At 43.4% G+C, this 12682-nt stretch overlaps 1 long non-coding RNA gene across 1 annotated transcript; it reads right to left on the reverse strand.

Moving 5' to 3' along the window:
• Nucleotides 1–2715: 2715 nt before the first annotated feature.
• LOC116971030 lies at nucleotides 2716–8000 on the reverse strand. Its single transcript, XR_004411383.1, has 2 exons — nucleotides 7960–8000; nucleotides 2716–3299 (listed from the first exon to the last, which is right to left on the reverse strand). It is a non-coding gene; the product is annotated as an uncharacterized LOC116971030 (long non-coding RNA).
• Between the last annotated feature and the right edge of the window lie 4682 nt (nucleotides 8001–12682).

Genomic DNA, 12682 nt, shown 5'->3' on the forward strand with positions numbered 1-12682 from the left:
CAACTCCAGCCATGGAGCACTCCGGACAGTGCGAGTGTCCCGGGCCGCGGAGCCGTCGGAAGCGTTGCGCCACTGCCGCTACCGCGAGAGTCTCTGTGCCGAAGGGACAGACTCTCAAAGGGAGGTGGAGAGACAGAGAGAGAGAGAGGGGGAAGGAGACAGGGAGACAGTGGGGGGAGAGAGAGGGGAGAGACAGAGGGGGAGTGAATGGAGAGAGAGAGAAGAGGGAAAGGGGGGGAGAGAGAGGTGGAGAGAAAGGGGGGAGAGTGAGGTGGGAGAGGGGGGGAAGAGAGAGAGGGAAGAGAGAGAGGGGTGAGAGGGAAGAAAGAGGGAAGCGAGAGGGGAGGAGAGGGTAGGAGAGAATGGGAGACCGAGGGGGAAGAGAGAGGGGTGGTAAAAGAGAGAGGGTGAGGTGGGGGGGGGGGCAAAGAGAAAGAGGAGATAGGGACAGAGGAGACAGAGAGAGGAGAGAGAGAGCCAGGGGGGGGGTGAGGTGAGAGGGAGAAATGGGGGAGAGAGAGGAGGAGAGAGAAGAGAGAGAGAGAGAGGGGGAAGAGGGAGAGGAGAGACACAGAGAGAGAGAGGGGAGAGTGTGTGGAGAGGGAGAGGGAGAGAGAGGGGGAGATAAGGAGGGAGAAAGAGCGAGAGGGGGAGAGAGGGGGAAGCGAGGGGGAGAGAGAGAGGGGGAAAGAGAGAGGGGGAAAGAGAGAGGGGGAACGAGAGAGGAGAGAGGGGACGAGAGAGAGGGGGAGAGTGAGGTGGGAGGGAGAGAGGGGAAGAGAGAGAGGGAGAGAGGGGAGAGAGAGAGGAAGAGAGGAGAGGGGGGGAGAGAGAGAGGGGGAGAGAGAAGAGAGAGGGAAGAGCAGAGAGTGAGAGGGGGGAGACAGGGGAGAGAGATGGGGGAGAGGAGAGACAGAGAGGGAGAGAGGAGAGAGAGAGAGGGGAAAGACAGGGGGAGGGGAGAGATAGAGGGGGAGAAAGAGGGGGGTTGAGAGAAGAGAGAGCGGAAGAGAGGGGGGAGAGAGAGAGAGTCTCTGTGCCGAATTTGCCCAGGTGACCGGCATGGATCAGGCTACGGCTCGGTGCATCCTGGAGGACAACCAGTGGCTGCTGGAAGTAAGTACCAAGCACTGGGTAGAAATGATGGAAGATAGTGGACTTCAAATGGGGGTGGTTGGTGAAAGCATCCTGCTTGCCTGCTAGATTTTCACTTACTGTAACTGCAGAAAAAATGTTCCCGATGTTGGGGGCGCTCAGAACCATGGGTCACAGTTTAAGAATAAAGGGGGGAACAGTTAGGACTGAGATGAGAACAAACTTTCTTCACGCAGAGAGTTGTGAATCTGTGTAATTCCCTGCCACAGAAGGCAGTACAGGCCAATTCACTGGATGTTTTCAAGAGAGAGTTACATTTAGTTATTGGGGCTAACGACATCAAGAGATATGGGGAAAAAACAGGAAATAGGTACTGATTTTAGATGAATTGCCATGATCATATTGAATGGCAGTGCTGGCTAGAAGGGCCGATGGCCTATTCCTGCACCTATTTTCTATGTTTCCATGCTTGAGTATATAGCAATAAAACTCGATCACTTGATTTTGAAGCATTCATGCATGGTGGAGGTATAATGTAGTCATAGAGTGATACAGTGTGAAAACAGGCCCTTCGGTGCAACTTGCCCACACCCGCCAACATGTCCCAGCTACGCCACCTGCTTTTGGTCCATACCTCCAAACCTGTCCTATCCATGTATCAGTCTAACTTTTTCTTAAATGTTGGGATGGTCCTTGCCTCAACTACCTCCTCTGGCAGCTTGTTCCATACACCCATCACCCTTTGTGTGGATAAAGTTACTCCTTAAAAAGTTACCTCTTAAAAATACTTCATACAAAAAACATTGAAATCATACTTCTACAGTGCACTAAAACATGATTTTAATACATCAAATTTTAAAAAGTTCCTACCATGGGAGGGGGGACACCCTTCTTCCACACCCTCTCCCCACTCGGTTGCTCGACTCCCTCACCGGGTACCCCCAAGGCCAGTGATCAGTGATCGCACAGCCTCCCCCCTTTCAAAAATGCTCCAATTTAAAGCATATATATTGTATTCAAGTGTAAGTTAAAAGACTCGCTGCAGTATGCACCATATTGCACAATTTCAAGCTGAAAAATGCAAATGTTCCGTACCAATGGGAGTTGTCAAATTAGAAAATAAGAGAAAATGGAAAATTTGGGAAAAGTCAGCTCTGGTAAATCTATAAACCCTTAAATAACAAGGTGGAACGGGCAAAATCTGGAAGATTATTTTACATATTGAATATATGTTGGCCAGTGTGGGCAAGTTGGGCCGAAGGGCCTGTTTCCACACTGTATCACTCTCTGACTATGACTCTATATCCTGTGAGAAAAAAAAGTGTATCAGTGAAGCAAACGTGGAAATTTAAAAAAGAGAGGGTATGATGTGTAAATACATGAAGATCAAAAATATAAACATAAAGGATCTGACAGGATGTGGGTGGTTCTTTCTGACCAGCATGGATAATGTTAAGCTAAACAGCTTTCTTCTTTTTTAATAAATATTCAAAAATTCTTGCTCTTGTTTTATTTTCGGTGATTGTCTGTCCAGGACGATGAAACTCTAGTACCAATATTTTGCCAATTTAACTTCATATGGCATGTCAAGTGAATTAGATTAAGGACCAAATACTATGGTTTAATGGTTCAATGAATCTTTATTATCTCATGAACCGAGGTAAGTGAAATTCTTCTTTTCTGCATACAGTTCAGTAAATTATTACTATACACAGGCACAATCCCATAATCAGTAGAAAATGTTTAGAAATAGACCACTGGGACCAGATACATGAGTCTCCATTTTTTGGCAAAGGTTCAGGTTGCAGCTGGGCAGAAAGGCCCATTGCAGCTGTTGCATTGATCCAGATCGTCCAGTGAACCATCTCTCTCTTTGCCCAGCCACCATTCAGCCTTTATGCCCCGGGGACATCTTCCGCAGCCAACCTTGAGGTCGCAGAATGTAAGAAACCCAGACCCTCTTAATGGCCCTTTGTTCTTGCGTCCACCATTCCCGGCTCCCTCCACCTCCTCTCTGGTTTATCATTCCTCAGGGCCAAGCAGGGACTCTGTTTGGCGGCATCCCTCTCCGGGCTGGTTTCCTGGTTCCGCGGCAGGTGAGCCAGTCCTGCTGTCAGGGTAGAGCTGCAGCTCCATGGTCCTTGTGCCATCTGGCCTGACAGACCTGATATGAACATACGCCTCCATCCTTATACATCTAACAACTGTGAGGGACACAAAGAACAGCAAATTAAGAGATTGTAATGAAAATCACAAATAGGAAATTTTAGCAATGCAATCTTCATGTAGTACCCCAGTATTGAACCTGATACTTTTCACCCAAATTTGGCGTAATTTAATGCTTCTTTAATCAACATTTTGTTTAATCAGTGATGGTGACTCTATCTACCCGTGACACTCATTATCCTTTGTATGTATGCTTCGCCATTGCAAAAATTAAAAAGAATGACATAGGCAGGAACCTACTTCAAAATATGATTTTGTTTTGTTGTGTGGGGACTCCATTTTGATCATGCTTTCAAGTACAAGTTATAAGAATTATATGTAATGATGTCATCATTCTAGCTTAGAACATTTTGGAATATTTGACTTTTTTGCAGCTGATGTTTCAATGTTTGTCATTACATGTTTACAAGTATCCCTGAGTACAATGCTCAAATTTATATATTTAGATGAAAGGATTCATCATCTCAAAACAACAATTGCACCATGCTTTGAAAAAATAAAATTCACCAAAAAGGGTGTTGATGAGGGCAGAGCTGTAGATGTTGAATATATGGACTTCAGTAAGGTATTTGACAGGTTTCCACAAGGTAGGCTGTGCTGGAAGGTTAGATTGCATGGGATCCATGGAGAGCTAGCTGACAGGAGAAAAAATTGGCTTCATGAAAGGAAACTAGGGTGATGGTGGAAGGTTGTTTTCGGACTGGAAGTCTGTGACTAATGGTGTGCCTCAGAGTTCAGTGCTGGGCCCATTGTTGTTAGTCATCTGTATCAATGATTTGGATGAGAAAGTGGAAGGCATGATTAGTAAGTTTGCAAATTACACTGAAGTGGAGGCTATTGGAGATAGCGAGGATGGTTGTCCAAAATTGCAGCATTGGTTGGGCAGGTGGGCTGAGGAATGGTTGATGGAGTTTAGTACATGGAATTACGAGGTGTTGCATTTTGGGAATTCTTACTAGGGCAGGACCTACACAGTGAATGGGAAGGCTCTAGGGAATGTTGTAGAGTGGAGGTATCTAGGAGTGCAGGTACATAGTTCCTTGAAAGTGGTGTTCTCTTGTAGATAGGGTGGTCAAGAACATTGGTGTTCATCAGTCAGAGTACTGAGTATAGAAGTTGTGAAATCATGTTACAGTTGTACAAAACATTGGTGAGGCCACATTTGCAGTATTAGAGTCATAGTCATTGAGTGATACAGTGTGGAAACATGCCCTCAGCCTCAACTACCTCCTCTGGCAGCTTGTTCCATACACCCACCACCCTTTGTGTGAAAAAGTTACGCCTCGGATTCCTATTAAATCTTCTGGACAGGTACATGTATAGGATAGGTTTAGATGGATATGGGCCAAATGCAGGCAGGTGGACTACTGTAGATGGGGCATATTGGTCAGTGGGGACAAGTTGGGCCAAAGGGTCTGTTTCCATGTTGTATGGCTGAGTCTAGACATGACTTTACATGAAGTAGATTGCATTATGCTGGTCAAAGATTGCTGCTATTGGTGAGTATATTTAGTTACTTCTTCTGGATAACATAACTGTTTTGCAGAGGATTTTGTCATCAAGCGGACAACACACACTGACACACACATATATATATTTATTTATTCATATATATATAGACACACACACATATACATATTAGTTTTATGCCCATTGAAATATTCTGCAAAAATGATTTATTTACATCTATGTCACAAGTCCCCATTCATAGAGGTGGTATCGTGATCTCAGAGGAAAGTGGAGTGAAATTATGGCGAAGGGGAGGTGTTCACCTCAAGTGGAGGTGAGGCGAGGAAGTGGGGGAGTGGAAAGACAATGACTGTTACTGCAGCGATCAAATATCCAAAACATTGAGCACCCATCATTGAAGACCTATCTGTGCTTTGAACAGATGTGTAAGACTTTTGCAATGGAATTTTTGATTGTTCTTTCCTGCATTTGGTCACTGCTGTAATTGTTTAATTTATTTTTAAGTGCTTCATGTTAGTTAGTAATGTACATTGCGGAAGTGGCCATTTAGCCCTTGAGCTGGTCCCATGATTCAATCAGATGCATAGTCATCTGTACTTACACCTCCTTTATCCATGTTCTAGGTCCTTTGACACATCATTAAATCATTATGATATATATTAGTTTAAATGTCTAATGTTCACAGACTTTTATTGTAATAGCTCCTGTATTCTTGACAATATTTTGCAATGTTTTTTTTGTTTGACTTTGGTCCAAAATAGCCTAGAACTTTTCTGAATTACCCAATACAGGAAAGATAGTTTATTTTTTCCCCAAATTAGAGAAAGATCCTAGTTTAAGACACTCATTGACATTTAATCCCCAAATCTGGATCCATCCAACACATAGCACTTATTCAAATGCCCTATATTTCCTGTTGAGGCAATCATTATGACAATTTATTACATCTGATAACTCAAGAATACAACAACATTTCTCCCAATTATCTTAATCTGCACAAGCTGAAATCAATTGTCAGCAGACAAATCACCCTTGAAATTATCCTAATTGAGTATGCTGCAGATATGATTGGTGTTTTAGCCTATTGTGACAATATATTGAATGCAACTTGCCAATCTAAATGTTATGCTGTGTAATGGTAGTTCTTCAGTGAGTAGAAACGGTTGAAACCCAAACTCATCAGCAGCTGCATTTTGTTAGCTCACAGAAGTGCACTGAAATGTCCTTCTGTCAGGGAGGTGCGGGACCCAATTGGGAACAATTTTAGTGAGCCCCAGGTTCCCAGCCAAGGTCTGTAGAATCACAGAAATATAAATAAAGTCTTTTATAGACTTTATATCTCTATGGTAGAATGGAAAGTAATCAAAATGTCCGCTTAAAAAGTGCCTGCGAGTTAATGGACCAAACAGATCTAAGCTACATTTTGATATAAAATTGCATACATGTAAGCCTACAAGTAACAAACAAAATGTGTAGATGAAAAACCAGTCCAGGCATTACATTTGTGTGTGTGTGTGTGTGTGTGTGTGTGTGTGTGTGTGTGTGTGTGTGTGTGTGTGTGTGTGTGTGTGTGTGTGTGTGTGTGTGTGTGTGTGTGTGTGTGTGTGTGTGCGGTGTCTGTGCGTGTGTCTGTGCGGTGTCTGTGCGGTGTCTGTGCGGTGTCTGTGCGTTATGTGTGTGTGTGGGAGGAAAAGAGAGAAGGGAGGGAGGAAGGAGAGAAGAGAGGGAGGGAAGTAGAGAAAGAAGGGAGTGAGGGAAGTAGTGAAAGAAGGGATGGAAGGAGAGAAAGGAGGGATGGAAGGAGAGAAGGGAGGGAGGGAAGGAGAGAAGGGAGGGAGGGAAGGAGAGAAGGGAGGGAGGGAAGGAGAGAAGGGAGGGAGGGAAGGAGAGAAGGGAGGGAGGGAAGAAGAGAAGGGAGGGAGGGAAGAAGGGAAGGGAGGGAAGAAGGGGAGGGAGGGAAGAAGGGAAGAGAGGGAGGGAAGGGAAGAAGAAGGGAGGGAGAGTTTCCGGCGGCGGGAGCGGATGCCGGGGTCCGGGCATGAGCTGAGGCCGAGGTTTGTAAACATTGCTCCAACCCTCGGCCCGGCCCTCCCTGTACTGTTCACCGCGTCTCCCCGGGAAGAGAGAGGGGTGGAGCCGGGGCTGTGTGCGTGAAGCACGGCTACTGGAGGGGCGGGAGCGCTGCTCCGGGACCGTGAGGGAACGACCCACCTCCACCTTCTCCATTCCCCCTCACACCCCCCCCTCTCCCCGTCTACCCCTTTCTTCCCCCTTAACCCCTCTACTCTCTCTCCACCCCTCTCTCCCCCCTCCACTCGGGGTAGATCTACCCATGCCGAGAGTAGATTACTCTAGCGCGGGGCCGCCTAAGGCGCGGCGCCCAATTGGGAACAATTGGTCCAATTGGCTTAAGACCTGCCCTGCCTTCTGTTGAATTCACTGAAAGAGACTGTGACAGACAACATGTGCAGCCATGAGCAGAAAGATCAAGTATTGTATTGGAGTTGCCTGTATAGGTATCTCCACCACCTATTCCAACTTCTGCTGTATCTCTCCTGTTTGATCCTCTCTTATATTAGACATGGGTTTGTATGGAAATTCTGTGAATATTTCAGTGTTTTGGGTGCCTCAATCTGATTTACAAACATTTTTAATCCAGTCAAGATAGAGTGGAGTCTGTATTAAAACCCATCCCATCATAATGGGGTAGAATTAGTCCCATCTAAGATGTCTGATCTAAAAGATGTTCTCCTGCTTAAGCCTTGAATAAATAGATTCATCAGCATGTTTGCTTTAAGGGGAAAGTGAGTTAGTTTAAACACCAAGGAACAGTAAAACATTCATTAGGATGCTGTCTGATTGAAAATGTGTATCATTCATGTGAAGAAAATTGCAAAATGAAGTCTGAAGGGATGGGATACAATTGCTTTCTGATGGCTGAGGGGTGTAACAAACCATAAATATAATATTTAAGGTGGCAACTGGGAAAAATATTTTACAAAATACTCTGTTATACCATTTAGATATGATTTTGACTTGATGTCTATCTGGTCCATCAGCAAATCTAATCCAAGGACAATAAAATAAATCTTCTATATACTAAAAGTCTGATCTTGACCACTTCCTGTTGTTCTGTATATTGATTTTTTTTAAAACGCTGCAACTTACGGCTGTGATTTTTGGCCATCTTACTCAGTCCCCCTCCGCTGTGCAGGCCAAAAGGATTTTTCCCATCTATGAAAAATAAAAGAGTTATTAATATTTTTTAAATGTTGAGATTTTCTCTCCCGAAGGCCACGCCCCTTCCGGAGGGACTATAAAACCCGGAAGTTTGGAGCTGCCTCAGTTCTCTGCAAGATGGGGGAGCGAGAGGTCGCAATTCTCAGTCTGAGCTGTGAATAACACTGAACGCATATCTACTAAACTGTGAGTGGTTTTACTGAACTGTCAGTGCCCTTAATGTGGTTTGAAAATGCTAAAGTGTGTTTTGGTTTGAAAGTGCTCAAGCTGTGTTGCCTTTCGTTTTGAAAGTGCTAAAGCGAGCTGTGCTGCCTTGGGTTTTGAAAGTGCTAAAGCGAACTGCCTTACCTTTGGTTCTGAAAGTGCTAAAGCAAGCTGCCTTGCCTTTGGTTTTGAAAGTGCTAAAGCGAGCTTCCGTGCCTTTGGTTTTGAAAGTGCTAAATCGAGCTGTCTTGCCTTTGGATTTGAAAGTGCTAAAGCGAGCTGCCTTGCCTTTGGTTTTGAAAATGCTAAAGCGAGCTGCCTTGCCTTTGGTTTTGAAAGTGCTAAAGGTGTGTTGACTTTGGTTTTGAAAGTTCTAAACAATCTGTGTTGACTTTGGTTTTGAAAGTTCTAAAGCAATCTGTGTTGACTTTGGTTTTGAAAGTGCTAAAGGAAGCTGTGTTGACTTTGCTTTTGAAAGTGCTAAAGCAAGCTGTGTTGACTTTGCTTCTGAAAGTGCTAAAGCAAGCTGTGTTGATTTTGCATTTGAAAGTGCTAAAGCAAACTGTGTAGACTTTGCTTTTGAAAGTGCTAAAGCAAGCTGAGTTGCCTTTGGTTTTGAAAGTGCTAACACAAGATGTGTTGACCGGTTTTGAAAGTGCTAAAGCGAGCTGCCTTGCCTAATTAGTGCGGCCTTGCCTAATTAGAGCTGCCTAGCCTTCTATATAATTAAAAGTCTAATCTAGACCACTTCCTGTTTGCGCTTTATATTGATTTTAGAAGAAACGCCACCACGTACGGCTGTGATTTTTGGCCATCTTACTCAGAGACCCCTCCGCTCATCAGGTGCCGAGGATTTTTCCCATCGATTAAAAATAAAAGAGTTATTAGTGTTTAAAAAATGTTGAGATTCTCTGCCTTAAGGCCACGCCCCTTCCGGAGGTACTATAAAACCCGGAAGTGTGGAGGTGCCTTAGTTCTCAGCGAGATGGGGGAGTGAGAGGTCACAATTCTCAGCCTGAGCCATGAATAACACTGAACACACATCTACTAAACTGTGATTGGGTTTACTGACCTGTCAGTGCCCTTAATGTGCTTTGAAAATGTAGTTAGAAAATGCAAAAGTGTGTTTTTGTTTGAATGTGCTAAAGCTGTGTTGCCTTTGGTTTAGAAAGTGCTAAAGCAAGCTGTGTTATCTTTGGTTTTAAAAATGCTAAAGCGAGCTGCCTTGCCTTTGGTTTTGAAAGTGCTAAAGCGAGCTGCCTTGCCTTTGGTTTTGAAAGTGCTAAGCGAGCTGCCTTGCCTTTGGTTTTTGAAAGTGCCAAAGCGAGCTGCCTTGCCTTTGGTTTTGAAAGTGCTAAAGCGAACTGTGTTGCCTTTGGTTCTGAAATTACTAAAGCGAGCTGCGTTGCCTTTGGTTTTGAAAGTGCTAAAGCAAGCTGCGTTGCCTTTCGTTTTGAAAGTGCTGAAGCGAACTGCCTTGCTTTTGGTTTTAAAAGTGCTAAAGTGAGCAGCCTTGCCTTTCGTTTTGAAAGTGCTAAAGCGAGCTGCATTGCCTTGGGATTTGAAAGTGCTAAAGCGAGCTGCCTTGCCTTTGGTTTTGAAAGTGTTAAAGCGAGCTTCCTTGCCTTTGGTTTTGAAAGTGCTAAAGCGAGCTGTGTTGGCTTTTAGTTTTGAAATTACTAAAGTGAGCTGCATTGCCCTTGGTTTTGAAAGTGCTAAAGCAAACTGCCTTGCCTTTGGTTTTGAAAGTGCCAAAGCGAGCTGCCTTGCCTTTGGTTTTGAAAGTGCCAACGCAAGCTGCCTTGCCTTTGGTTTTGAAAGTGCTAAAGAGAACTTCCTTGCCTAAGTAGAGCTGCCTTGCCTATTTAGAGCTGCCTTGCCTTCTATATAATTAAAAGTCTAATCTTGACCACATCCTGTTTGTGCTTTATATTGATTTTAGTAAAAACGCTACCCCGTACGGCTGTGATTTTTGGCCATCTTACTCAGAGTCCCCCTCCGCTCATCAGGTGCTGAGGATTTTTCCCAACAATGAAAAATAAATGAGTTATTAGTGTTTAGAAAATGTTGAGATTCTCTCTCCTATCAATAACGCCATGAAGGCCATGCCCCTTCTGGTGGGAGGGAACTATAAAACCCGGAAGTGTGGGCGTGGCTCAGTCTCTGCAAGATGAGGGAGTGAGAGGTCACGACTCGCTGTCTATAGTGGCCTTGCACACTGATTGAAATGGTATGAAACTGCACTTGAATTTGGTGCCTGCTTGAAATTGAATTTCAAGGAATAGCTGTGAGTCAACTGCGAGCCCACCAGCCGTGAGTGAGTGAGCTGCCAGCACAACAGGCTTGAGTGACTAAGCCGCCAGCCCAAGAATCCATTCAGCCCACAATGTCCATACTAGCCCTCTGGATACCAGTCCCTTCAGCACACAACACCCATACTAGCGCTCCAGAAAGCCCCCTCCCCTCCCCACTGGTCACCAATATTGGAATTGGTAGAGAGGTGGAATATTGCGTTGGGGGACCAGCCCTCCCATGTGATGCTGGGACCCAACGGGTCCCACTTAATCTAGTAAGTATAAGTAGATAGAATTAGGATTGCGGTTTATGCAGAAGATTATCTTTAATGTAAACTGACCAGGTCAAAAGGATTTTCATGTTTGAATAAATCAATTAAATTGGGTGAACCCATGAACTAAGTGCAACATTTGAGTATTTCAGTTGTTTCTAAAATCACACTGGAGGGCAAGTGTTCAAGATGTAGAAGTTGAAAGATGAAATTGAAAACAAAGGTAAGAAAAGTATTTTACTTTAAGTCCGACAAAACAATTTGTTTTTACTCTCATTGCAGATCAGATGTAAAACTAATATATGCACTGTATATCAAAAAACAGAAAATATTTATTACCTATAAACACAATAGCAACACTAACATGATTTCAATATTGATGATACATTTACAAAGGTTGTTGAATTTGTAAGTAGATGCAACATTTAAAATGCTTAGAGTCAGGGAAATTAAGGTTAGAAAATCTGTATGGAGAAAAGTTGAACATTAAATGATTGTTGTTTTCAGACCATAATGAAGCAATTTATTAATATTTAGTCTCAACATTGCCACATCATTATTGTTTTGACAAAAAAGAAAGTAGATACATGGAACTGCAAATGCTGGTTTAGAAAAAAATAACAAGTCCAGGGGTAACTCAGTGGGTCAGACTGCATCCCAAGAGAACATCAATAGGTGATGTTTCGGGTCGGGACCCTGACCTGCTGAGTCATGCAGCACTTTGTGTTGATTTCTGACAGAAAAGAGGTTTGTTGAAAGGTCTGTATTCATCCTGTATATCTGATGTAATACTTGGTTTGTTGTTGCAGATTCTTAATTGGATAATATACGTCAGAGAATCTGTGAAAAATCAAGGGAAAAGATTAAGGCACGTCCCATATTTTTGGATGCACACTTGAGATTTAGTGCACAAAGTACATAAGTTTGATGCTTTTTATCTGTTCCCCATCATCTGAAGATTAAATATCCTCTTCCAACATTGTCAGAATTGGTACTGATTTAAGTTGAGATGGATGAAGACAATGCATCTATCAATATATAAAGGGTCATTATCTATTAATGGCTTTCAAATAGGCATTTACTGGAAAAGTAAAATGATTGATAGATACTGTGTAAGCCCACATGTACTGTTAAAATGGAATACTATTGGTTTGCATTGTTATACTGTAAAGATCTCAATGTAGATAACTGAGAATCTGAATCCACTAATTGAAGTTTGGGGAGCATTGCTTCCTTAGTACTAGGGGAAAATTCCAATTTGGATAAAAATAATTTCAGCTATCTTTCAAGGTAAAGTTTGGTTTAGAGATACAACATGGAAACAGGCCCTTTGGCTCGCTGGGTCTGCGCCGACCAGTGACACTATTCTACACACACTAAGGACAATTTTACACTTATACCAAGTATACAAACTCAGGCCAATTAACCTACAAACCTCTATGTATTTGGACTGTGGGAGGAAACCGAAGATCTCTGAGAAAACCCACGCAGTCACAGGGAGAATGTGCAAACTCTGTACAGACAGCACCCATAATCGAGTTCGAACCCAGGTCTCTGGCACTGTAAGGCAGCAACTCCACCGCTGCGCCACCGTGCTGCCAAAGAGTTGCTTAAAAAACTGAGCATCTTTGTCCACCTTTATTATAGAATAAATCAGTTTACTGATTTTCTTTTTTAACTTAAATTAGAAATCTTTTATCTTACCTTGAACATTTTTAGTCTCTTAAAAGTAAATACTCCCCCCTTTCTCAAACCTTGTTGCAGCCGTTGCCCATTTTGTTACCTGCCTGTCTTCTACAGGAAGTTGGGCTTGGTTGCTGATCATTTTAACTTTTCCCCAAGGATTGACAAAATCTTATACTGTGCATTCTTTGACACTAG

Source organism: Amblyraja radiata, chromosome 3, assembly GCF_010909765.2.
Source record: "Amblyraja radiata isolate CabotCenter1 chromosome 3, sAmbRad1.1.pri, whole genome shotgun sequence".
In the NCBI taxonomy this organism is placed as follows: Eukaryota; Metazoa; Chordata; class Chondrichthyes; order Rajiformes; family Rajidae; genus Amblyraja; species Amblyraja radiata.